The sequence below is a fragment of the Cherax quadricarinatus genome, chromosome 28, assembly GCF_038502225.1.
Source record: "Cherax quadricarinatus isolate ZL_2023a chromosome 28, ASM3850222v1, whole genome shotgun sequence".
In the NCBI taxonomy this organism is placed as follows: Eukaryota; Metazoa; Arthropoda; class Malacostraca; order Decapoda; family Parastacidae; genus Cherax; species Cherax quadricarinatus.
The window spans coordinates 26,648,611-26,676,110 of NC_091319.1; the positions used below are offsets into that span (position 1 = coordinate 26,648,611).

The window sequence follows — 27,500 nt, forward strand, 5'->3', positions numbered from 1 at the left end:
CGTGTGTATTAAATGACTGGTAGGCGTGTGTATTAAATGACTGGTAGGCGTGTGTATTAAATGACTGGTAGGCGCGTGTATTAAATGACTTGGTAGGCGTGTGTATTAAATGACTTGGTAGGCGTGTGTATTAAATGACTGGTAGGCGTGTGTATTAAATGACTGGTAGGCGTGTGTATTAAATGACTGGTAGGCGTGTGTATTAAATGACTTGGTAGGCGTGTGTATTAAATGACTTGGTAGGCGTGTGTATTAAATGACTTGGTAGGCGTGTGTATTAAATGACTTGGTAGGCGTGTGTATTAAATGACTTGGTAGGCGTGTGTATTAAATGACTTGGTAGGCGTGTGTATTAAATGACTTGGTAGGCGTGTGTATTAAATGACTTGGTAGGCGTGTGTATTAAATGACTGGTAGGCGTGTGTATTAAATGACCGGTAGGCGTGTGTATTAAATGACTTGGTAGGCGTGTGTATTAAATGACTTGGTAGGCGTGTGTATTAAATGACTGGTAGGCGTGTGTATTAAATGACTGGTAGGCGTGTGTATTAAATGACTTGGTAGGCGTGTGTATTAAATGACTTGGTAGGCGTGTGTATTAAATGACTTGGTAGGCGTGTGTATTAAATGACTTGGTAGGCGTGTGTATTAAATGACTTGGTAGGCGTGTGTATTAAATGACTGGTAGGCGTGTGTATTAAATGACTTGGTAGGCGTGTGTATTAAATGACTTGGTAGGCGTGTGTATTAAATGACTTGGTAGGCGTGTGTATTAAATGACTTGGTAGGCGTGTGTATTAAATGACTGGTAGGCGTGTGTATTAAATGACTTGGTAGGCGTGTGTATTAAATGACTTGGTAGGCGTGTGTATTAAATGACTGGTAGGCGTGTGTATTAAATGACTTGGTAGGCGTGTGTATTAAATGACTGGTAGGCGTGTGTATTAAATGACTGGTAGGCGTGTGTATTAAATGACTGGTAGGCGTGTGTATTAAATGACTTGGTAGGCGTGTGTATTAAATGACTTGGTAGGCGTGTGTATTAAATGACTTGGTAGGCGTGTGTATTAAATGACTGGTAGGCGTGTGTATTAAATGACTGGTAGGCGTGTGTATTAAATGACTGGTAGGCGTGTGTATTAAATGACTTGGTAGGCGTGTGTATTAAATGACTTGGTAGGCGTGTGTATTAAATGACTTGGTAGGCGTGTGTATTAAATAGCCTTTGGTAGGCGTGTGTATTAAATGACTTGGTAGGCGTGTGTATTAAATGACTTGGTAGGCGTGTGTATTAAATGACTTGGTAGGCGTGTGTATTAAATAGCCTTTGGTAGGCGTGTGTATTAAATGACTGGTAGGCGTGTGTATTAAATGACTTGGTAGGCGTGTGTATTAAATGACTTGGTAGGCGTGTGTATTAAATGACTGGTAGGCGTGTGTATTAAATGACTTGGTAGGCGTGTGTATTAAATGGCCTTTGGTAGGCGTGTGTTAAAATATCGGATGTGGGTATTAATACCCTCAGAAATATTGCTGCCCTGGGCATGTGGATGGTGAATACAGTTTGTGGTCTCCCGCCTGTAGAGTACATGTAGAGTACATGGCTAAAATAAGTACTAGTTCCCTCCCCTGGTGTTAGGTACTCACCCCAATGGTACCCTGGGTGGGTACCTCAGCCTGCCCTGACTTCCTACCCTCCACTTTGCTTATTATGTTCCCTCTTTCTTAGTTTTTATCAGGCTGTTGTGGAGTTGCCAAGGTGTGTGTGTGTGTGGTGTTTGTCTGCGTGTGGTGTTTGTGTGGTGTTTGTGTGGTGTTTGCGTGTGTGGTGTTTGTGTGGTGTTTGCGTGTGTGGTGTTTGTGTGGTGTTTGTCTGCGTGTGTGGTGTTTGTGTGGTGTTTGTGTGTGGTGTTTGTCTGCGTGTGGTGTTTGTGTGGTGTTTGTCTGCGTGTGTGGTGTGTGTGTGTGGTTTGTCTGCGTGTGTGGTGTTTGTGTTTGGTGTTTGTGTGTGGTGTTTGTGTGTGGTGTTTGTGTGTGGTGTTTGTGTGTGGTGTTTGTGTGTGGTGTTTGTGTGTGGTGTTTGTGTGTGGTGTTTGTGTGTGGTGTTTGTGTGTGGTGTTTGTGTGTGGTGTTTGTGTGTGGTGTTTGTGTGTGGTGTTTGTGTGTGGTGTTTGTGTGTGGTGTTTGTGTGTGGTGTTTGTGTGTGGTGTTTGTGTGTGGTGTTTGTGTGTGGTGTTTGTGTGTGGTGTTTGTGTGTGGTGTTTGTGTGTGGTGTTTGTGTGTGGTGTTTGTGTGTGGTGTTTGTGTGTGGTGTTTGTGTGTGGTGTTTGTGTGTGGTGTTTGTGTGTGGTGTTTGTGTGTGGTGTTTGTGTGTGGTGTTTGTGTGTGGTGTTTGTGTGTGGTGTTTGTGTGTGGTGTTTGTGTGTGGTGTTTGCGTGTGGTGTTTGCGTGTGGTGTTTGCGTGTGGTGTTTGCGTGTGGTGTTTGCGTGTGGTGTTTGTCTGCGTGTGTGTGGTGTTTGCGTGTGTGTGTGTGTGGTGTTTGCGTGTGTGGTGTTTGTGTGTGTGTGTGGTGGCGTGTGTGGTGTTTGTGCGTGTGGTGTTTGTGTGTGTGTGGTTGTCTGCGTGTGTGGTGTTTGGTGTTTGCGTGTGTGGTGTGTGGTTGCGTGTGTTTGTGTGTGTGTGGTCTGCGTGTGTGGTGTTTGGTGTTTGCGTGTGTGGTGTGTGGTGGTTGCGTGTGTTTGTGTGTGGTTGCGTGTGTGTTTGTGTGTGGTTGTCTGCGCGTGTGTGTGTGGTGTTTGTGTTTGTGGTGTGTGTGCGTGTGTGTGCGCGCGCGTTTGTGGTGTGTGTGTGCTCACGTATTTGTGGTTGCAGGGGTCGAGTCATAGCTCCTGGCCGCGCCTCTTCACTGGTCGCTACTAGGTCACACTTCCTGCTCCATGAGCTTTATCATACCTCGTCTTAAAGCTGTGTATGGTTCCTGCCTCCACTACATCACTCTCCAGATTGTTCCACTTCCTGACAACTCTGTGGCTGAACAAATACTTCCTAATATCCCTGTGACTCATCTGAGCCTTCAACGTCCAACTGTGACGCCTTGTTGCTGTCCCCCCCTTCCCTTTTGCAACCAGGGGTCAATTGGAAGTTGAAGACTGAGATGAGTCACAGGGATGTTAGGAAGTATTTGTTCAGCCACAGAGTAGTCAGGAAGTGGAACAATCTGGAGAGTGATGTAGTGGAGGCAGGATCCATACATAGCTTTAAGAAGAGGTATGATAAAGCTCATGGAGCAGAGAGTGACCCAGTAGCGACCAGTGAAGAGGCGTAGCCAGGAGCTATGACTCGTCCCCTGCAACTACAGATAGACAAGTACACACACACAAGGGACAGCTCTAGAGTGGCCTTTAGAGAAACGGTCACTTGTTTAGAATTATAAGGTTCTTCGGGCACTAGGTACGTGTTAAATCACTGGGATGTACGTGTTGGGTCACTGGGGGAGGGTGTACGTGTTGGGTCACTGGGGGAGAGTGTACGTGTTGGGTCACTGTGGGAGGGTGTACGTGTTGGGTCACTGTGGGAGGGTGTACGTGTTGGGTCACTGGGGGGAGAGTGTACGTGTTGGGTCACTGGGGGAGAGTGTACGTGTTTGATCACTGGGGGAGGGTGTACGTGTTTGGTCGCTGGGGGGAGGGTGTACGTGTTGGGTCACTGGGGGGAGAGTGTACGTGTTGGGTCACTGGGGGGAAAGTGCACGTGTTGGGTCAATGGGGGAGGGTGTACGTGTTGGGTCACTGGGGGGAGGGTGTACGTGTTGGGTCACGGGGGGGAGAGTGTACGTGTTGGGTCACTGGGGGGAGAGTGTACGTGTTGGGTCACTGGGGGTGAGTGTCCGTGTTGGGTCACTGGGGGAGGGTGTACGTGTTGGGTCACTGGGGGAGAGTGTACGTGTTGGGTCACTGGGGGAGAGTGTACGTGTTGGGTCACTGGGGGAGAGTGTACGTGTTGGGTCACTGGGGGAGGGTGTACGTGTTGGGTCACTGGGGGAGAGTGTACGTGTTGGGTCACTGGGGGGAGAGTGTACGTGTTGGGTCACTGGGGGGAGAGTGTACGTGTTGGGTCACTGGGGGGAGGGTGTACGTGTTGGGTCACTGGGGGGAGGGTGTACGTGGTGGGTCACTGGGGGGAGAGTGTACGTGTTGGGTCACTGGTGGGAGGGTGTACGTGTTGGGTCATTGGGGGGAGAGTGTTCATGTTGGGTCACTGGGGGGAGGGTGTACGTGTTGGGTCACTGGGGGGAGTGTACGTGTTGGGTCACTGGGGGGAGGGTGTACGTGTTGGGTCACTGGGGGAGGGTGTACGTGTTGGGTCACTGGGGAGAGGGTGTACGTTGGGTCACTGGGGGGAGAGTGTACGTGTTGGGTCACTGGGGGAGGGTGTACGTGTTGGGTCACTGGGGGAGGGTGTACGTGTTGGGTCACTGGGGGGATAGTGTACGTGTTGGGTCACTGGGGGAGAGTGTACGTGTTTGATCACTGGGGGAGGGTGTACGTGTTTGGTCGCTGGGGGGAGGGTGTACGTGTTGGGTCACTGGAGGGTGTACGTGTTGGGTCACTGGGGGAGTGTACGTGTTGGGTCACTGGGGGGAGGGTGTACGTGTTGGGTCACTGGGGGAGGGTGTACGTGTTGGATCACTGGGGGGAGAGTGTACGTGTTGGGTCACTGGGGGAGGGTGTACGTGTTGGGCCACTGGGGGAGAGTGTACGTGTTGGGTCACTGGGGGAGAGTGTACGTGTTGGGTCACTGGGGGAGAGTGTACGTGTTGGGTCACTGGGGGGTGCGTGTAGGTGTTGGGTCACTGGGGGAGGGTGTACGTGTTGGGTCACTGGGGGAGAGTGTACGTGTTGGGTCACTGGGGGGAGAGTGTACGTGTTGGGTCACTGGGGGGAGGGTGTACGTGTTGGGTCACTGTACGTGTTGGGTCACTGGGGGGAGTGTACGTGTTGGGTCACTGGTGGGAGGGTGTACGTGTTGGGTCCCTGGGGAGAGTGTACGTGTGGGGTCACTGGGGGGAGAGTGTACGTGTTGGGTCACTGGGGGGAGTGTACGTGTTGGGTCACTGGGGGGAAGGTGTACGTGTTGGGTCACTCGGGGGAGGATGTACGTGTTGGGTCACTGGGGCGAGGGTGTACGTGTTGGGTCACTGGGGGGAGTGTACGTGTTGGGTCACTGGGGGGAGGGTGTACTTGTTGGGTCACTGGGGGGAGTGTACGTGTTGGGTCACTGGGGGGAAGGTGTACGTGTTGGGTCACTCGGGGGAGGATGTACGTGTTGGGTCACTGGGGGAGAGTGTACGTGTTGGGTCACTGGGGGGAGGGTGTACGTGTTGGGTCACTGGGGGGAGGGTGTACGTGTTGGGTCACTGGGGGGAGAGGGTACGTGTTGGGTCACTGGGGAGAGGGTGTACGTGTTGGGTCACTGGGGGGAGTGTACGTGTTGGGTCACTGGGGGGAGGGTGTACGTGTTGGGTCACTGGGGGGAGGGTGTACGTGTTGGGTCACTGGGAGGGTGTACGTGTTGGGTCACTGGGGGAGGGTGTACGTGTTGGGTCACTGGGGGAGAGTGTACGTGTTGGGTCACTGGGGGAGAGTGTACGTGTTGGGTCACTGGGGGAGAGTGTACGTGTTGGGTCACTGGGGAGGGTGTACGTGTTGGGTCACTGGGGGAGAGTGTACGTGTTGGGTCACTGGGGGGAGAGTGTACGTGTTGGGTCACTGGGGGAGAGTGTACGTGTTGGGTCACTGGGGAGAGGGTGTACGTGTTGGGTCACTAGGGGGAGAGTGTACGTGTTGGGTCACTGGGGGGAGTGTACGTGTTGGGTCACTCGGGGGAGGGTGTACGTGTTGGGTCACTGGGGGAGGGTGTACGTGTTGGGTCACTGGGGAGAGGGTGTACGTGTTGGGTCACTGGGGGAGTGTACGTGTTGGGTCACTGGGGGGAGTGTACGTGTTGGGTCACTGGGGGGACGGTGTACGTGTTGGGTCACTGGGGGAGGGTGTACGTGTTGGGTCACTGGGGGGAGAGTGTACGTGTTGGGTCACTGGGGGAGGGTGTACGTGTTGGGTCACTGGGGGAGAGTGTACGTGTTGGGTCACTGGGGGGAGAGTGTACGTGTTGGGTCACTGGGGGGAGGGTGTACGTGTTGGGTCACTGGGGGGAGGGTGTACGTGTTGGGTCCCTGGGGGGAGAGTGTGCGTGTTGGGTCACTGGTGGGAGGGTGTACGTGTTGGGTCACTGGGGGGAGAGTGTACGTGTTGGGTCACTGGGGGGAGAGTGTACGTGTTGGGTCACTGGGGAGAGGGTGTACGTGTTGGGTCACTGGGGGGAGTGTACGTGTTTGGTCACTGGGGGGAGGGTGTACGTGTTGGGTCACTGGGGGGAGGGTGTACGTGTTGGGTCACTGGGGGAGGGTGTACGTGTTGGGTCACTGGGGAGAGGGTGTACGTGTTGGGTCACTGGGGGAGGGTGTACGTGTTGGGTCACTGGGGGAGAGTGTACGTGTTGGGTCACTGGGGGAGAGTGTACGTGTTGGGTCACTGGTGGGAGAGTGTACGTGTTGGGTCACTGGGGGAGAGTGTACGTGTTGGGCCACTGGGGGAGAGTGTACGTGTTGGGTCACTGGGGGGAGAGTGTACGTGTTGGGTCACTGGGGGGAGGGTGTACGTGTTGGGTCACCGGGGGGAGGGTGTACGTGTTGGGTCACTGGGGGGAGAGTGTACGTGTTGGGTCACTGGTGGGAGGGTGTACGTGTTGGGTCACTGGGGGAGAGTGTACGTGTTGGGTCACTGGGGGGAGGGTGTACGTGTTGGGTCACTGGGGGGAGTGTACGTGTTGGGTCACTGGGGGGAAGGTGTATGTGTTGGGTCACTCGGGGGAGGATGTACGTGTTGGGTCACTGGGGGGAGGGTGTACGTGTTGGGTCACTGGGGGGAAGGTGTACGTGTTGGGTCACTCGGGGGAGGATGTACGTGTTGGGTCACTGGGGGAGAGTGTACGTGTTGGGTCACTGGGGGGAGGGTGTACGTGTTGGGTCACTGGGGGGAGTGTACGTGTTGGGTCACTGGGGGGAGGGTGTACGTGTTGGGTCACTGGGGGAGGGGTCACTGGGGGAGGGTGTACGTGTTGGGTCACTGGGGGAGAGTGTACGTGTTGGGTCACTGGGGGGAGAGTGTACGTGTTGGGTCACTGGGGGGAGGGTGTACGTGTTGGGTCACTGGGGGGAGAGTGTACGTGTTGGGTCACTGGGGGGAGGGTGTACGTGTGTGATTCTCTCCCTCCCCCCTCGAAGAGCTCTTGTTCCTGGGATACAGAGCAACCTTCCCCTTGGATCAAACCTGATTACCCACTCACTAGGTGTATAACCCCCTGTGGGTTCGGCCTCGTAGATTGATAGTTACCGAGGCGCCTGTAGGTACCTCGGAGTACTTCTAGCAGTCTTGTGTGACGGTTTACTGGTCAGTATAACTGGTGGTGGTTATAACTGTGTTTGTGTTTTGTTTATTGCCACGCCGTCAGTTCACGCCCACACGTCGTCAGTGCACGCCCACACGCCATCCCACACAAATTCCCACACACCATAACCCACATATCCACACACCACATATCACCCGCACTCTTGCCAAACATCACCAAGTTTGTAAGTAGCTTCTTATCCTGTTACCAGACGTGTTTATGTTCTTGTTTTGTGTGATTGTTGTGTGTGTGTGATTCTTGTGTGATTGTTGTGTGTGTGTGTGATCGTTGTGTGTGTGATCGTTGTGTGTGTGATCGTTGTGTGTGTGATCGTTGTGTTGTGTGTGTGATTGTTGTGTGTTGTGTGTGTTGTGTGTTGTGTGTGTTGTGTGTTGTGTGTGTTGTGTGTGATGTGTGTTGTGTGTGATGTGTGTTGTGTGTGATGTGTGTTGTGTGTGATGTGTGATGTGTGTTGTGTGTGATGTGTGTTGTGTGTGTTGTGTGTGATTGTTGTGTTGTGTGTGTGATTGTTGTGTGTTGTGTGTGTTGTGTGTGATGTGTGTTGTGTGTGTTGTGTGTGATGTGTGTTGTGTGTGATGTGTGTTGTGTGTGATGTGTGTTGTGTGTGATGTGTGTTGTGTGTGATGTGTGTTGTGTGTGATGTGTGTTGTGTGTGATGTGTGTTGTGTGTGATGTGTGTGATGTGTGATTGTTGTGTGTGATTGTGTGATTTTGTGTGTGATGTGTGATTGTTGTGTGTGTGATTGTGTGTGTGATGTGTGTGTGATTGTGTGTGATTGTTGTGTGTGTGTGATGTGCGATTGTTGTGTGCGTGTGTGATGTGTGTGATCGTTGTGTGTGTGTGATCGTTGTGCGTGTGATCGTTGTGCGTGTGATCGTTGTGTGTGTGAGATTGTTGTGTGTGTGTGTGTGTGTGATCGTTGTGTGTGATGTGTGTGATTGTTGTGTGTGTGAGATTGTTGTGTATGTGTGTGTGTGTGTGTGTGATCGTTGTGTGTACTCAACTATTTGTGGTTGCAGGGGTCGAGTCATAGCTTCTGGCCCCGCCTTTTCAGTGATTGCTACTAGGTCCTCTCTCTCCCTGCTCCATGAGCTTTATCATACCTCGCCTTAAAACTATGTATGGTTCCCGCCTCCACTACGTCACTTTCTAGGCTATTTCACGGCCTGACTACTCTATGACTGAAGAAATACTTCCTAACATCCCTTTGATTCATCTGAGTCTTCAACTTCCAATTGTGACCTCTTGTGTCTGTGTCCCTTCTCTGGAACATCCCGTCTTTGTCCACCTTGTCTATTCCGCGCAGTATTTTATATGTCGTTATCATGTCTCCCCTGACCCTCCTGTTCTCCAGTGTCGTCAGGCCGATTTCCCTCAACCTTTCTTCGTAGGACAATCCCCGTAGCTCTGGGACTAGTCTTGTTGCAAACCTTTGCACTTTCTCTAATTTCTTGACGTGCTTGACTAGGTGTGGATTCCAAACTGGTGCTGTATACTCCAGTATGGGCCTGACGTAGATGGTATACAGAGTCTTAAACGAATCCTTACTGAGGTATCGGAACGCTATCCGTAGGTTTGCCAGGCGCCCGTATGCTGCAGCAGTTATCTGATTGATGTGTGCCTCAGGAGATATGCTCGGTGTTATACTCACCCCCAGATCTTTTTCCTTGAGTGAGGTTTGCAGTCTTTGGCCATCTAAACTATATTGTGTCTGCGGTCTTCTTTGCCCTTCCCCAATCTTCATGACTTTGCATTTGGCAGGGTTAAACTCAAGGAGCCAGTTGCTGGACCAGGCTTGTAGCCTGTCCAGGTCACTTTGTAGTCCTGCCTGATCCTCATCCGATTTGATTCTTCTCATTAACTTCACATCATCTGCAAACAAAGACACTTCTGAGTCTTTCCCTTCCGTTATGTCGTTCACATATACCAAGAACAGCACAGTTCCTAGGACTGACCCCTGTGGGACCCCGCTTGTCACAGGCGCCCATTCTGACACCTCGTCACGTACCATGACTCGTTGTTGCCTCCCTGTCAGGTATTCTCTGATCCATTGCAGTGCCTTTCCTGTTATGTGTGCCTGATCCTCTAGCTTTTGCAGTAACCTCTTGTGAGGAACTGTGTCGAAGGCCTTCTTGCAGTCCAAAAAAATGCAGTCGAACCACCCCTCTCTCTCTTGTCTTACTTCTGTCACCTTGTCATAAAACTCGAGTAGGTTTGTGACACAGGATTTTCCTTCCCAGAAACCGTGCTGGTGTGTGTGTGTGTGTGTGTGTGTGTGTGTGTGTGTGTGTGTGATGTGTGTGTGTGATTGTTGTGTGTGTGATTGTTGTGTGTGTGATCGTTGTGTGTGTACTCACCTAATTGTGGTTGCAGGGGTCGAGATTCAGCTCCTGTGTGTGTGATTGTGTGTGTGATTGTGTGTGTGATTGTGTGTGTGATTGTGTGTGTGATTGTGTGTGTGAGATTGTGTGTGTGTGATTGTGTGTGTGTGATTGTGTGTGTGTGATTGTGTGTGTGTGATTGTGTGTGTGTGATTGTGTGTGTGTGATTGTGTGTGTGTGATTGTGTGTGTGAGATTGTGTGTGTGATTGTGTGTGTGTGATTGTGTGTGTGTGATTGTGTGTGTGTGATTGTGTGTGTGTGATTGTGTGTGTGTGATTGTGTGTGTGTGATTGTGTGTGTGTGATTGTGTGTGTGAGTGTGTGTGTGAGTGTGTGTGTGTGTGTGTGTGTGTGTGTGTGTGTGTGTGTGTGTGTGTGTGTGATCGTTGTGTATTCACCTAGTTGGGGTCGAGTCCTAGTTCTGGCCCCGCCTCTTCACTGATCGCTACTAGGTCACTCTCCCTGAACCGTGTGCTTTATCGTACCTCTGCTTAAAGCTATGTATGGATCCTGCCTCCACTACATCGCTTCCCAAACTATTCCACTTACTACTCTGTGGCTGAAGAAATACTTCCTAACATCCCTGTGACTCATCTGTGTGTGATGTGTTTGTGTATGTGTGTTTGTGTGTGATCGTTGTGTGTTATTGTGTGTGTGTGTGTGTGTGTGTGTGTGTACTCACCTATTTGTACTCACCTATTTGTGGTTGCAGGGGTCGAGTCTTAGCTCCTGGCCCCGCCTCTTCACCGGTTGCTACTGGGTCCTCTCTCTCCCCGCTCCATGAGCTTTATCAAACCTCGTCTTAAAACTGTGTATGGTTCCTGCCTCCACTACTTCATTGTCTAGGCTATTCCCCTGCCTGACAACTCTGACTGAAGAAATACTTCTTAATATCTCTGACTCATTTGTGTCTTCTACTTCCAATTGTGGCCTCTTGTCCTCCAGTGTCGTCAGGCCGATTTCCCTTAATCTTTCTTCATAGGACATTCCCCTTAGCTCTGGAACTAACCTTGTCGCAAACCTTTGTACTTTCTCTAGTTTCTTGACGTGCTTTATCAAGTGCGGGTTCCAAACAGGTGCTACATACTCCAGTATGGGCCTGACATACACGGTGTACAGTGTCTTGAACGATTCCTTATTAAGGTATCGGAATGCTGTTCTCAGGTTTTTCCAGGCGCCCATATGCTGCAGCAGTTATCTGATTGATGTGTGCTTCCGGAGACATGGTGTTATACTCACCCCAAGATCTTTCTCCTTGAGTGAGGTTTGCAGTCTTTGGCCACCTAGCCTATACTCTGTCTGTGGTCTTCTGTGCCCTTCCCCTATCTTCATGACTTTGCATTTGGCAGGATTAAATTCGAGAAGCCATTTGCTGGACCAGGTGTCCAGTCTGTCCAGGTCCCTGAAACCGTGCTGGTTGTCAAATATACACTTGTTTCTTTCCAGGTGCCCCACCACTCTCCTCCTGATGATCTTCTCCATGACCTTGCATACTATACACGTTAGTGATACAGGTCTGTAGTTTAGTGCCTCATGTCTGTCTCCCTTTTTAAAAATTAGGACTACATTTGCCATTTTCCATACCTCAGGGAGTTGCCCAGTTTCAAATGATGTGTTGAAGATCTTTGTTAATGGCTCACACAATATCTCTGCTCCCTCTTTAAGGACCCACGGAGAGATGTTGTCTGGTCCCACCGCCTTTGAGGTGTCAAGTTCGCATAGCAGCTTCTTCACCTCCTCCTTGGTTATATGTACCTCATCCAGCACTTGCTGGTGTGCCCCCCTGTTCTGATTTCTTGGAGTCCTACTGGTTTCCACTGTAAATACCTCTTTAAATCTTGTGTTGAGCTCCTGACAAACCTCTCGGTCGTTTCTTGTGAATTCCCCATCACCCTTCCTCAGTCTGATTACCTGGTCCTTGACTGTTGTTTTCCTCCTGATGTGGCTGTACAACAGCTTTGGGTCAGTCTTTACTTTTGATGCTATGTCATTTTCATATTGTCTCTGAGCCTCCCTTCTTATCTGTGCATATTCGTTTCTGGCTCTTTGGCTGATTTCTTTATTTTCCTGAGTTCTCTGTCTTCTGTACCTTTTCCATTCTCTAGTACACCTAGTTTTTGCCTCCCTACACCTTTGGGTGAACCAAGGACTCGTTATGTTCTTCCCATTATTTCTGTTTCCCTTGGGAACAAACCTCTCCTCTGCCTCCTTGCATTTTGTTGCTACATGTGTGATTGTGTGTGATTGTGTGTGTGATTGTGTGATTGTGTGTGATTGTGTGTGTGTGATCGTTGTGTGTGTACTCACCTAATTGTGGTTGCAGGGGTCGAGACTCAGCTCCTGGCCCCGCCTCTTCACTGATCGCTACTAGGTCCTCTCCCTCTCTGCTTCCTGAGCTATGTCATACCTCTTCTTAAAACTATGTATGGTTCCTGCCTCCACTACTTCACTTGCTAGGCTATTCCACTTCCTGACGACTCTATGACTGAAGAAATACTTCCTAACGTCCCTGTGACTCGTCTGAGTCTTCAGCTTCCAGTTGTGACCCCTTGTTTCTGTGTCCCCTCTCTGGAACATCCTATCTCTGTCCACCTTGTCTATTCCCCGCAGTATCTTGTATGTCGTTATCATGTCTCCCCTGACCCTTCTGTCCTCCAGTGTCGTCAGTCCGATTTCCCTCAACCTTTCCTCGTGCTTGACCAGGTGTGGTTTCCAGACTGGTGCTGCATACTCCAGTATGGGCCTAACATACACAGTGTACAGTGTCTTGAAGGATTCCTTATTAAGGTATCGGAACACTATTCTCAGGTTTGTCAGGCGCCCATATGCTGCAGCAGTTATCTGGTTGATGTGTGCCTCAGGAGATGTGCTCGGTGTTATACTCGCCCCAAGATCTTTCTCCTTGAGTGAGGTTTGCAGTCTTTGTCCACCTAGACTGTACTCTGCGGTCTTCTTTGCCCTTCCCCGATCTTCATGACTTTGCATTTGGCAGGGTTGAATTCAAGAAGCCAGTTGCTGGACCAAGTGTCCAGCCTGTCCAGGTCTTTGTAGTTCTGTCTGGTCCTCATCTGTCCCGGGACTGGACCTATTATCCTAGGTTAGCCACCCAGGATAACTCAAAAAGTCAGTGCGTCATCGAGGATTGTCTGTCTTATTTCCATTGTAGTCCTTCTACTTTGTTCCCCTGGATGCCACCCACACTTGTCACCTAACACCCAGGTACCTACTAGCTTGCTAGGTGAACGGAACAACTGGTGTAAGGAAACACGCCCATTGCTTCCACCCTTGCCGGGGATTGAACCACGGACAATCAGCGTATGAAGTGAAAGTGTTGTCTACCAGGCCACGGGCCGCCATACACATCCAGGTTGATCAGTCGTAGAGAATTCTTGGGTGTCTTAAATTGGATGAAAAATAGGCTTGAAGTTAGTACGATGGGTATAATAACTTCAAAAAGGGGGTTGAGAGAGTAAGCCAGTGATAGTCCTCGGTCAGATCACCAAACATTTCCAGCTGTGGGAAGATCCACGTCACAACACACTGTCTTGTTCCTGGTAAACCTTACCAAACCTAACCTACCAAAAAGTTCCAGCCTTGTGTTATATAACTAAGACCCACGTCTGGAAACACTAGTCATATTTCCTGACGAACCTAGCCTTAAAACTTGATCAACTACGCCTGATAGTCATCAAACTAGCGTGTAGAAATCAATCACACTAACAAATAGTCTGTATTTGTTATACCAAGTGTTTGTGTCTAGCTTAGTTGGCAGCATCCTCGTTCCTCAGGAGATAGACGATGGACTTAGGCAGCCAGAGATCATCACTCACAGCTTCAACGAAGAGGTAAAATTTGTGTAAACTTGACGGGTGGAAATGGTGTACTAGCCACAATAGTTGAGAAGAAACCCACTCTGCAGAGCACGTTTTATTTGCACGACGTTTCGATCCGTGAGGATCTTGGTCAAGAATAAAAAAAGGGACAATACCGTGACTGGAACGATACACAAATAACCCGCACATGGAAGAGAGGAGCTTACCACGACGTTTCGGTCCGATTTGGGCCGAAACGTCGTCTTAAGCTCCTCTTCTATGTGCAGGTTGTCTCTCTTCAAGATCCTAGCAGATCGAAATGTTGTTGCAGTAAAAGCGTGTTTTGTAGCGTTCTTCACTTGTTCTTCCTCATTCCTTCATAACAATGCCTATCTCTCAACTAACTTTCTCACCTCTAGGGAGGTGCCGGTGTGGGGCTCTTGATCCACTGAACTGGATGTATCCTCCCTTTACATATCAACCTAAATTCTTCCTTGTGACTTAGTAATTGATCAAAACGTAACGTCTCGTGTATCTGCGGGATATTAGACCAGTCTTCAGGACTGTCTTAGACCAGTCTTCAGGACTGTCTTAGACCAGTCTTCAGGACTGTCTTAGACCAGTCTTCAGGACTGTCTTAGACCAGTCTTCAGGACTGTCTTAGACCAGTCTTCAGGACTGTCTTAGACCAGTCTTCAGGACTGTCTTAGACCAGTCTTCAGGACTGTCTTAGACCAGTCTTCAGGACTGTCTTAGACCAGTCTTCAGGACTGTCTTAGACCAGTCTTCAGGACTGTCTTAGACCAGTCTTCAGGACTGTCTTAGACCAGTCTTCAGGACTGTCTTAGACCAGTCTTCAGGACTGTCTTAGACCAGTCTTCAGGACTGTCTTAGACCAGTCTTCAGGACTGTCTTAGACCAGTCTTCAGGACTGTCTTAGACCAGTCTTCAGGACTGTCTTAGACCAGTCTTCAGGACTGTCTTAGACCAGTCTTCAGGACTGTCTTAGACCAGTCTTCAGGACTGTCTTAGACCAGTCTTCAGGACTGTCTTAGACCAGTCTTCAGGACTGTCTTAGACCAGTCTTCAGGACTGTCTTAGACCAGTCTTCAGGACTGTCTTAGACCAGTCTTCAGGACTGTCTTAGACCAGTCTTCAGGACTGTCTTAGACCAGTCTTCAGGACTGTCTTAGACCAGTCTTCAGGACTGTCTTAGACCAGTCTTCAGGACTGTCTTAGACCAGTCTTCAGGACTGTCTTAGACCAGTCTTCAGGACTGTCTTAGACCAGTCTTCAGGACTGTCTTAGACCAGTCTTCAGGACTGTCTTAGACCAGTCTTCAGGACTGTCTTAGACCAGTCTTCAGGACTGTCTTAGACCAGTCTTCAGGACTGTCTTAGACCAGTCTTCAGGACTGTCTTAGACCAGTCTTCAGGACTGTCTTAGACCAGTCTTCAGGACTGTCTTAGACCAGTCTTCAGGACTGTCTTAGACCAGTCTTCAGGACTGTCTTAGGTCAGTCTTCAGGACTGTCTTAGGTCAGTCTTCAGGACTGTCTTAGGTCAGTCTGTCCAGGACTGTCTTAGACCAGTCTGTCCAGGACTGTCTTAGACCAGTCTTCAGGACTGTCTTAGGTCAGTCTGTCCAGGACTGTCTTAGACCAGTCTGTCCAGGACTGTCTTAGACCAGTCTGTCCAGGACTGTCTTAGACCAGTCTGTCCAGGACTGTCTTAGACCAGTCTGACCTTCCAGCGTCCCTTCAAGCTACTGAAGAGCTCTGGAGTCAAGGAAACGGAGCCATCCCCCCTTTCCATAAACCTAAACCACATTAACCCACCGGGTTTAGCCTTCCCAGAAGGTTTAACATCAACAAGCGTACTGACAGAGATAAGACTCCTTATGTAGATTTAACGCCTAGTTCTCATTCTAATACGACTCCTTAGGGTTTAGTGTTTCTACAAGATAATGATAATCATAATAATGATAATAGTAGTCAAAATAATCACAATACTGATAATGGTGATGGAACAAGCTGAAATATCTCTTGGCAACCAAACTTACGACTTATTAACGATTTTGTAACCATTTCTCCCCTCAAGGAAGGTTCCTTGATGTTGGTGAGGGGCTCTTGATTTAGGGAATTGGATCTGTGCTCCAGTTCCCCTAATTAAGCCTGAATGCCTTCCACATCCCCCCCCCCAGGCACTGTATAATCCTCCGGGTTTAGCGCTTCCCCCTTGATTATAATATAATAATAATGTAACCATTTCTTAAATTCTATTCAGCTCTACCCATGTGGGTTTACCGCTTAATTATTATAATCTTAAATCTCTGTACAGAATATTTAACCGGTGACTTAAATAATTCAGACGTTGAGGGGAAACTAATGTATTTATAATATTTATTTTTTAACCCACGAAATTCCTGTAATGATCTTGGAATGTTTATATTGTAATGTTTATATTGTGTAATGTTTATATTGTATTTATATTGATGTGTAATGTTTATTCTTGTTTATATTGATGTGTAATTTTTATATTGATGTGTAATGTTTATATTGATGTGTAATGTTTATATTGATGTATGTAATGTTTATATTGATGTGTAATGTTTATATTGATGTGTAATGTTTATATTGATGTATGTAATGTTTATATTGATGTATGTAATGTTTATATTGATGTATGTAATGTTTATATTGATGTATGTAATGTTTATATTGATGTATGTAATGTTTATATTGATGTATGTAATGTTTATATTGATGTGTAATGTTTATATTGATGTGTAATGTTTATATTGATGTGTAATGTTTATATTGATGTGTAATGTTGATGTATGTAATGTTTATATTGATGTATGTGTTTATATTGATGTATGTAATGTTTATATTGATGTGTAATGTTTATATTGATGTATGTAATGTTTATATTGATGTGTGTAATGTTTATATTGATGTGTGTAATGTTTATATTGATGTGTAATGTTTATATTGATGTGTAATGTTTATATTGATGTGTAATGTTTATATTGATGTGTAATGTTTATATTGATGTGTAATGTTTATATTGATGTGTAATGTTTATATTGATGTATGTAATGTTTATATTGATGTATGTAATGTTTATATTGATGTATGTAATGTTTATATTGATTTATGTAATGTTTATATTGATGTGTAATGTTTATATTGATGTATGTAATGTTTATATTGATGTATGTAATGTTTATATTGATGTGTAATGTTTATATTGATGTGTAATGTTTATATTGATGTATGTAATGTTTATATTGATGTATGTAATGTTTATATTGATGTATGTAATGTTTATTTGTATGTTTATATTTGTGTGTAACGTTTATATTGGTGTGTTTGTATTATGTAATGTTAATATTGATGTGTGTGTCATGTTTATATCAGTGTATGTCATGTTAATATTGATGTGTATGTCATGTTTATATCGGTGTATGTCATGTTAATATTGATGTGTATGTCATGTTTATATCGGTGTATGTCATGTTAATATTGATGTGTATGTCATGTTTATATCAGTGTATGCCATGTTAATATTGATGTGTATGTCATGTTTATATCAGTGTATGTCATGTTAATATTGATGTGTATGTCATGTTTATATCGGTGTATGTCATGTTAATATTGATGTGTATGTCATGTTTATATCGGTGTATGTCATGTTAATATTGATGTGTATGTCATGTTTATATCAGTGTATGCCATGTTAATATTGATGTGTATGTCATGTTTATATCAGTGTATGTCATGTTAATATTGATGTGTATGTCATGTTTATATCAGTGTATGCCATGTTAATATTGATGTGTATGTCATGTTTATATCAGTGTATGCCATGTTAATATTGATGTGTATGTCATGTTTATATCAGTGTATGCCATGTTAATATTGATGTGTATGTCATGTTTATATCAGTGTATGCCATGTTAATATTGATGTGTATGTCATGTTTATATCAGTGTATGCCATGTTAATATTGATGTGTATGTCATGTTTATATCAGTGTATGCCATGTTAATATTGATGTGTATGTCATGTTTATATCAGTGTATGCCATGTTAATATTGATGTGTATGTCATGTTTATATCAGTGTATGCCATGTTAATATTGATGTGTATGTCATGTTTATATCAGTGTATGCCATGTTAATATTGATGTGTATGTCATGTTTATATCAGTGTATGTCATGTTAATATTGATGTGTATGTCATGTTTATATCGGTGTATGTCATGTTAATATTGATGTGTATGTCATGTTTGTTCCATGTTAATATTAACATTATCTTCCAGTTCTTCACTATGGCGGCGCTGTGCCTGGCCTCTGCCTTCGCTTTTTTCTGTTGTCCTATCTTCCTGGAGCGTCCTCAACAGTAACGTAAGTACCTTGACACTACCTTGGTACCTCCTTCACACTACCCTGGTAGCTCCTTGACACTACCCTGGTAGCTCCTTGACACTACCCTGGTACCTCCTTGACACTACCCTGGTAGCTCCTTGACACTTCCTTGATACCTCCTTCACACTACCCTGGTAGCTCCTTGACACTACCCTGGTAGCTCCTTGACACTACCCTGGTACCTCCTTGACACTACCCTGGTACCTCCTTGACACTACCCTGGTAGCTCCTTGACACTACCCTGGTAGCTCCTTGACACTACCCTGGTACCTCCTTCACACTACCCTGGTAGCTCCTTGACACTACCCTGGTAGCTCCTTGACACTACCCTGGTAGCTGCTTGACACTACCCTGGTACCTCCTTGACACTACCCTGGTACCTCCTTGACACTACCCTGGTACCTCCTAGACACTACCCTGGTACCTCCTTGACACTACCCTGGTACCTCCTTGACACTACCCTGGTAGCTCCTTGACACTACCCTGGTACCTCCTTGACACTACCCTGGTAGCTCCTTGACACTACCTTGGTACCTCCTTGACACTACCCTGGTAGCACCTTGACACTACCCTGGTACCTCCTTGACACTACCCTGGTAGCTCCTTGACACTACCCTGGTAGCTCCTTGACACTACCCTGGTAGCTCCTTGACACTACCCTGGTAGCTCCTTGACACTACCCTGGTAGCTCCTTGACACTACCCTGGTAGCTCCTTGACACTACCCTGGTAGCTCCTTGACACTACCCTGGTAGCTCCTTGACACTACCCTGGTAGCTCCTTGACACTACCCTGGTAGCTCCTTGACACTACCCTGGTACCTCCTAGACACTACCCTGGTAGCTCCTTGACACTACCCTGGTACCTCCTTGACACTACCCTGGTACCTCCTTGACACTACCCTGGTAGCTCCTTGACACTACCCTGGTACCTCCTTGACACTACCCTGGTAGCTCCTTGACACTACCCTGGTAGCTCCTTGACACTACCCTGGTACCTCCTTGACACTACCCTGGTAGCTCCTTGACACTACCCTCGTAGCTCCTTGACACTACCCTGGTACCTCCTTGACACTACCCTGGTACCTCCTTGACACTACCCTGGTAGCTCCTTGACACTACCCTGGTAGCTCCTTGACACTACCTTGGTAGCTCCTTGACACTACCCTGGTAGCTCCTTGACACTACCCTGGTAGCTCCTTGACACTACCCTGGTACCTCCTTGACACTACCCTGGTAGCTCCTTGACACTACCCTGGTACCTCCTTGACACTACCCTGGTACCTCCTTGACACTACCCTGGTACCTCCTAGACACTACCCTGGTAGCTCCTTGACACTACCCTGGTACCTCCTTGACACTACCCTGGTAGCTCCTTGACACTACCCTGGTAGCTCCTTGACACTACCCTGGTAGCTCCTTGACACTACCCTGGTAGCTCCTTGACACTACCCTGGTAGCTCCTTGACACTACCCTGGTAGCTCCTTGACACTACCCTGGTAGCTCCTTGACACTACCCTGGTAGCTCCTTGACACTACCCTGGTACCTCCTTGACACTACCCTGGTACCTCCTTGACACTACCCTGGTACCTCCTAGACACTACCCTGGTAGCTCCTTGACACTACCCTGGTACCTCCTTGACACTACCCTGGTACCTCCTTGACACTACCCTGGTAGCTCCTTGACACTACCCTGGTACCTCCTTGACACTACCCTGGTAGCTCCTTGACACTACCCTGGTACCTCCTTGACACTACCCTGGTAGCTCCTTGACACTACCCTCGTAGCTCCTTGACACTACCCTGGTACCTCCTTGACACTACCCTGGTACCTCCTTGACACTACCCTGGTAGCTCCTTGACACTACCCTGGTAGCTCCTTGACACTACCTTGGTAGCTCCTTGACACTACCCTGGTACCTCCTTGACACTACCTTGGTACCTCCTTGACACTACCCTGGTACCTCCTTGACACTACCCTGGTAGCTCCTTGACACTACCCTGGTAGCTCCTTGACACTACCTTGGTACCTCCTTGACACTACCCTGGTAGCTCCTTGACACTACCCTGGTAGCTCCTTGACACTACCTTGGTAGCTCCTTGACACTACCCTGGTACCTCCTTGACACTACCCTGGTAGCTCCTTGACACTACCCTGGTACCTCCTTGACACTACCCTGGTACCTCCTTGACACTACCCTGGTACCTCCTTGACACTACCCTGGTACCTCCTAGACACTACCCTGGTACCTCCTTGACACTACCCTGGTACCTCCTTGACACTACCCTGGTACCTCCTTGACACTACCCTGGTAGCTCCTTGACACTACCCTGGTAGCTCCTTGACACTACCCTGGTAGCTCCTTGACACTACCCTGGTAGCTCCTTGACACTACCCTGGTAGCTCCTTGACACTACCCTGGTAGCTTCTTGACACTACCCTGGTACCTCCTTGACACTACCCTGGTAGCTCCTTGACACTACCCTGGTAGCTCCTTGACACTACCCTGGTACCTCCTTGACACTACCCTGGTACCTCCTTGACACTACCCTGGTACCTCCTTGACACTACCCTGGTACCTCCTTGACACTACCCTGGTAGCTTCTTGACACTACCCTGGTAGCTCCTTGACACTACCCTGGTAACTCCTTGACACTACCCTGGTACCTCCTTGACACTACCCTGGTAGCTTCTTGACACTACCCTGGTAGCTCCTTGACACTACCCTGGTAGCTCCTTGACACTACCCTGGTACCTCCTTGACACTACCCTGGTAGCTCTTTGACACTACCCTGGTACCTCCTAGACATTACCCTGGTACCTCCTAGACACTACCCTGGTAGCTCCTTGACACTACCATGGTAGCTCCTAGACACTACCCTGGTACCTCCTTGACACTACCCTGGTAGCTCCTTGACACTACCCTGGTAGCTCCTTGACACTACCCTGGTACCTCCTAGACACTACCCTGGTACCTCCTTGACACTACCCTGGTAGCTTCTTGACACTACCCTGGTAGCTCTTTGACACTACCCTGGTAGCTCCTTGACACTACCCTGGTAGCTCCTTGACACTACCCTGGTACCTCCTAGACACTGCCCTGGTACCTCCTTGACACTACCCTGGTAGCTCCTAGACACTACCCTGGTACCTCCTTGACACTACCCTGGTAGCTCCTTGACACTACCCTGGTACCTCCTAGACACTACCCTGGTAGCTCCTAGACACTACCCTGGTAGCTCCTAGACACTACCCTGGTACCTCCTTGACACTACCCTGGTAGCTTCTTGACACTACCCTGGTAGCTCCTAGACACTACCCTGGTACCTCCTTGACACTACCCTGGTACCTCCTTGACACTACCCTGGTACCTCCTTACACTACCCTGGTACCTCCTTACACTACCCTGGTAGCTCCTAGACACTACCCTGGTAGCTCCTTGACACTACCCTGGAAGCTCCTTGACACTACCCTGGTACCTCCTTGACACTACCCTGGTACCTCCTTACACTACCCTGGTAGCTTCTTGACACTACCCTGGTAGCTCCTTGACACTACCCTGGTACCTCCTTGACACTACCCTGGTAGCTCCTAGACACTACCCTGGTACCTCCTTGACACTACCCTGGTACCTTCTTACACTACCCTGGAAACTCCTTGACACTACACTGGTAGCTCCTAGACACTACCCTGGTACCTCCTTACACTACCCTGGTAGCTTCTTGACACTACCCTGGTAGCTTCTTGACACTACCCTGGTACCTCGTTGACACTACCCTGGTAGCCCCTTGACACTACCCTGGTAGCTCCTTGACACTACCCTGGTAGCTCCTTGACACTACCCTGGTAGCTCCTTGGTACCTCCTTGACACTACCCTGGTAGCTCCTTGACACTACCCTGGTACCTCCTTGACACTACCCTGGTAGCTCCTTGACACTACCTTGGTACCTCCTTGACACTACCCTGGTAGCTCCTTGACACTACCTTGGTACCTCCTTGACACTACCCTGGTAGCTCCTTGACACTACCTTGGTACCTCCTTGACACTACACTGGTACCTCCTTGACACTACCTTGGTACCTCTTTGACTACCCTGGTAGCTCCTTGACACTACCTTGGTACCTCCTTGACACTACCCTGGTAGCTCCTTGACACTACCCTGGTAGCTCCTTGACACTACCCTGGTAGCTCCTTGACACTACCCTGGTAGCTCCTTGACACTACCCTGGTAGCTCCTTGACACTACCCTGGTACCTCCTTGACACTATCCTGGTACCTCCTTGACACTACCCTGGTAGCTCCTTGACACTACCCTGGTACCTCCTTGACACTATCCTGGTACCTCCTTGACACTACCCTGGTAGCTCCTTGACACTACCCTGGTAGCTCCTTGACACTACCCTGGTACCTCCTTGACACTACCCTGGTAGCTCCTTGACACTACCCTGGTAGCTCCTTGACACTACCCTGGTAGCTCCTTGACACTACCCTGGTAGCTCCTTGACACTTCCCTGGTAGCTCCTTGACACTACCCTGGTAGCTCCTTGACACTACACTGGTAGCTCCTTGACACTACACTGGTAGCTCCTTGACACTACCCTGGTAGCTCCTTGACACTACCCTGGTAGCTCCTTGACACTACCCTGGTAGCTCCTTGACACTACCCTTGTAGGTCCTTGACACTACCCTGGTAGCTCCTTGACACTACCATGGTAGCTCCTTGACATTACCCTGGTAGCTCCTTGACACTACCCTGGTAGCTCCTTGACACTACCCTGGTAGCTCCTTGACACTACCCTGGTAGCTCCTTGACACTACCCTGGTAGCTCCTTGACACTACCCTGGTAGCTCCTTGACACTACCCTGGTACCTCCTTGACACTACCTTGGTACCTCCTTGACACTACCCTGGTAGCTCCTTTACACTACCCTGGTACCTCCTTGACACTACCCTGGTACCTCCTTGACACTACCCTGGTAGCTCCTTGACACTACCTTGGTACCTCCTTGACACTACCCTGGTAGCTCCTTGACACTACCCAGGTACCTCCTAGACACTACCCTGGTACCTCCTAGACACTACCCAGGTACCTCCTGGACACTACCCTGGTACCTCCTAGACACTACCCTGGTAGCTCCTAGACACTACCCAGGTACCTCCTTGACACTACCCAGGTACCTCCTAGACACTACCCTAGTAGCTCCTAGACACTACCCAGGTACCTCCTTGACACTACCCTGGTACCTCCTAGACACTACCCTGGTAGCTCCTTGACACTACCCTGGTACCTCCTAGACACTACCCTGGTACCTCCTAGACACTACCCTGGTACCTCCTAGACACTACCCAAATACCTCCTAGACACTACCCAGGTACCTCCTAGACACTACCCAGGTACCTCCTAGACACTACCCAGGTACCTCCTAGACACTACCCAGGTACCTCCTAGACACTACCCTGGTACCTCCTTGACACTACCCAGGTACCTCCTAGACACTACCCAGGTACCTCCTAGACACTACCCAGGTACCTCCTAGACACTACCCAGGTACCTCCTAGACACTACCCTGGTACCTCCTTGACACTACCCAGGTACCTCCTAGACACTACCCAGGTACCTCCTAGACACTACCCTGGTACCTCCTAGACACTACCCAGGTACCTCCTAGACACTACCCAGGTACCTCCTAGACACTACCCAGGTACCTCCTTGACACTACCCAGGTACCTCCTAGACACTACCCAGGTACCTCCTAGACACTACCCAGGTACCTCCTAGACACTACCCAGGTACCTCCTAGACACTACCCAGGTACCTCCTAGACACTACCCAGGTACCTCCTAGACACTTATCTCTGCCACTTTACCCTTGATATTAGAAATCACGAAAGCACTTCCTAGTTTACTCTTTTCCAAAGTAATTGTTCTGCATATATATATATATATATATATATATATATATATATATATATATATATATATATATATATATATATATATATATATATATATATAATGTTTGTGGGGGTGGGGTAGGGGGCTGAGTGGATTAGTGTGGGGGGCTGCCAGGACAACTTAGCTATTTCCACTCTGCCCATGGTACCCTCTGCCCATGGTACCCTCTGCCCATGGTACCCTCTGCTTCCATCAACAACAACAAAATGTCTATTCCTCTTGCAACTCCCAGGATATCATCATTATAATAATAATTATATAATAATTACATAATTATTAGCGTACTTTGTGCCAAATGCTGGGTTAATACTTTCTTCTGTTGCCAGGGTTAAGAAACAGTGTTGATGTGTGTAAGATTGTCTGGAGTATGTAAATTATTTCCGGTACGAGCACCGAGGCCAGAGACCTCAGACATCTTCCGCCTTACGTATATTATAATAATAATCTTTATTTCTACCAGTACATGTACAAGGTATACCAGTACATGTACAAGGTATACCAGTACATGTACAAGGTATACAAGTACATGTACAAGGTATACCAGTACATGTACAAAGTATACCAGTACATGTACAAGGTATACAAGTACATGTACAAGGTATACCAGTACATGTACAAGGTATACCAGTACATGTACAAGGTATACAAGTACATGTACAATGTATACAACTACATGTACAAGGTATACCAGTACATGTACAAGGTATACCAGTACATGTACAAGGTATACCAGTACATGTACAAGGTATACCAGTACATGTACAAGGTATACCAGTACATGTACAAGGTATACCAGTACATGTACAAGGTATACAAGTACATGTACAAGGTATACAAGTACATGTACAAGGTATACCAGTACATGTACAAGGTATACAAGTACATGTACAAGGTATACAGATCATAGCTGACATCAGTGACATACTACTATATAGAAAGTCCCTTGTTATGCTGAGCATTTCCCGCAAATTAGGTCAGTTTTGTCCCAGGATGTGACCCACACCAGTCCACTAACACCCAGGATGTGACCCACACCAGTCCACTAACACCCAGGATGTGACCCACACCAGTCCACTAACACCCAGGATGTGACCCACACCAGTCCACTAACACCCAGGATGTGACCCACACCAGTCCACTAACACCCAGGATGTGACCCACACCAGTCCACTAACACCCAGGATGTGACCCACACCAGTCCACTAACACCCAGGATGTGACCCACACCAGTTCACTAACACCCAGGATGTGACCCACACCAGTCCACTAACACCCAGGATGTGGCCCACACCAGTCCACTAACACCCAGGATGTGGCCCACACCAGTCCACTAACACCCAGGATGTGGCCCACACCAGTCCACTAACACCCAGGATGTGACCCACACCAGTCCACTAACACCCAGGATGTGACCCACACCAGTCCACTAACACCCAGGATGTGACCCACACCAGTCCACTAACACCCAGGATGTGACCCACACCAGTCCACTAACACCCAGGATGTGACCCACACCAGTCCACTAACACCCAGGATGTGACCTACACCAGTCCACTAACACCCAGGATGTGACCCACACCAGTCCACTAACACCCAGGATGTGACCCACACCAGTCCACTAACACCCAGGATACGACCCCCACCAGTCCACTAACACCCAGGATGTGACCCACACCAGTCCACTAACACCCAGGATGTGACCCACACCAGTCCACTAACACCCAGGAATCGACCCACACCAGTCCACTAACACCCAGGATGTGACCCACACCAGTCCACTAACACCCAGGATGTGACCCAAATCAGTCCACTAACACCCAGGATGCCACCCACACCAGTCCACTAACACCCAGGATACGACCCACACCAGTCCACTAACTCTCAGGGTGTGACCCACCAGTTCACTAACACCTAGGATGTGACCCACACCAGTCCACTAACACCCAGGGTGCCACCCACACCAGTCCACTAACATCCAGGATGTGACCCACATCAGTCCACTAACACCCAGGATGCGACCCACACCAGTCCACTAACACCCAGGATGCGACCCACACCAGTCCACTAACACCCAGGATGCCACCCACAGCAGTCCACTAACACCCAGGATGCCACCCACAGCAGTCCACTAACACCCAGGATGCCACCCACACCAGTCCACTAACACCCAGGATGCCACCCACACCAGTCCACTAACACCCATGTATCCATTTTACTGCTAGGTGAACAGGGACAGCAGGTGTCTCATGGAAACACGTCCTTATGGTTTTCAGCCGTACTGAGGATCGAATCACAGACCTCGGTGTGTGAGGCGAGTGCGCTAGCGATCCAGCTACGGTCTAGTCTTCTTGCATTCCTGCAAACACTACCGTCATCATCTCTGAGTATTTCTGTTAGGGATTCTTCAGTTTAATATCTTAATTATGCATCCCATACCTATCCTGTGGGCGGTAGTCGAGGGATTACAGAGTGAGGGACTGTCTGTGAGAGCTGTGGACCCATTATGTACCTCTAATGTTGAGGTACAGTCACTGGAACCATTATGTACCTCTGTAATGTTGAGGTACAGTCCCTGGAACCATTATGTACCTCTGTAATGTTGAGGTACAGTCCCTGGAACCATTATGTACCTCTGTAATGTTGAGGTACAGTCCCTGGAACCATTATGTACCTCTGTAATGTTGAGGTACAGTCCCTGCACCCATTATGTACCACTAACGTTAAGGTACAGTCCCTGGAGCCATTATGTACCTCTGTAATGTTGAGGTACAGTCCCTGGAACCATTATGTACCTCTGTAATGTTGAGGTACAGTCCCTGGAACCATTATGTACCTCTGTAATGTTGAGGTACAGTCCCTGGAACCATTATGTACCTCTGTAATGTTGAGATACAGTCCCTGGAACCATTATGTACACATACACAAACACACACACACACACACAGTGTAAGGAGGCAAAAACAAAGTGCAATAGAGAATGGAAAAAGTACAGAAGGCAGAGAACACACGAAAATAGGGAGATCAGTCGCAGAGCCAGGAATGAGTACGCACAGGTAAGGAGGGAGGCCCAGCGACAGTATGAAAATGACATAGCATCGAGAATCAAGACTGACCCGAAACTGTTGTATAGCCACATCAGGAGGAAGACAACAGTCAAAGACCAGGTGATCAGATTAAGGACAGAAGGTGGAGAACTCACAAGAAATGATCAGGAGGTATGTGAGGAGCTGAACAGGAGATTTAAGGAAGTTTTTACAGTAGAGACAGGAAGGGCTGTGGGAAGACAGCACAGAAGGGAACATCAAGAGGGAATATACCAACAAGTGTTGGATGACATACGAACAACTGAGGAGGAGGTGAAGAAGCTCTTAAGTGACCTTGACACCTCAA

At 48.4% G+C, this 27,500-nt stretch overlaps 1 long non-coding RNA gene across 1 annotated transcript in view; it reads left to right on the forward strand.

Annotated features, from left to right (window-relative positions):
- The window catches only part of LOC138853334 (uncharacterized), a 56,358-nt gene that overhangs the window by 13,710 nt on the left and 15,148 nt on the right, over positions 1-27,500 (forward strand). The window contains exon 2 of the long non-coding RNA XR_011392539.1: positions 18,048-18,132. This is a non-coding gene — a long non-coding RNA (uncharacterized lncRNA). The remainder of the gene's footprint in view (positions 1-18,047; positions 18,133-27,500) is intronic.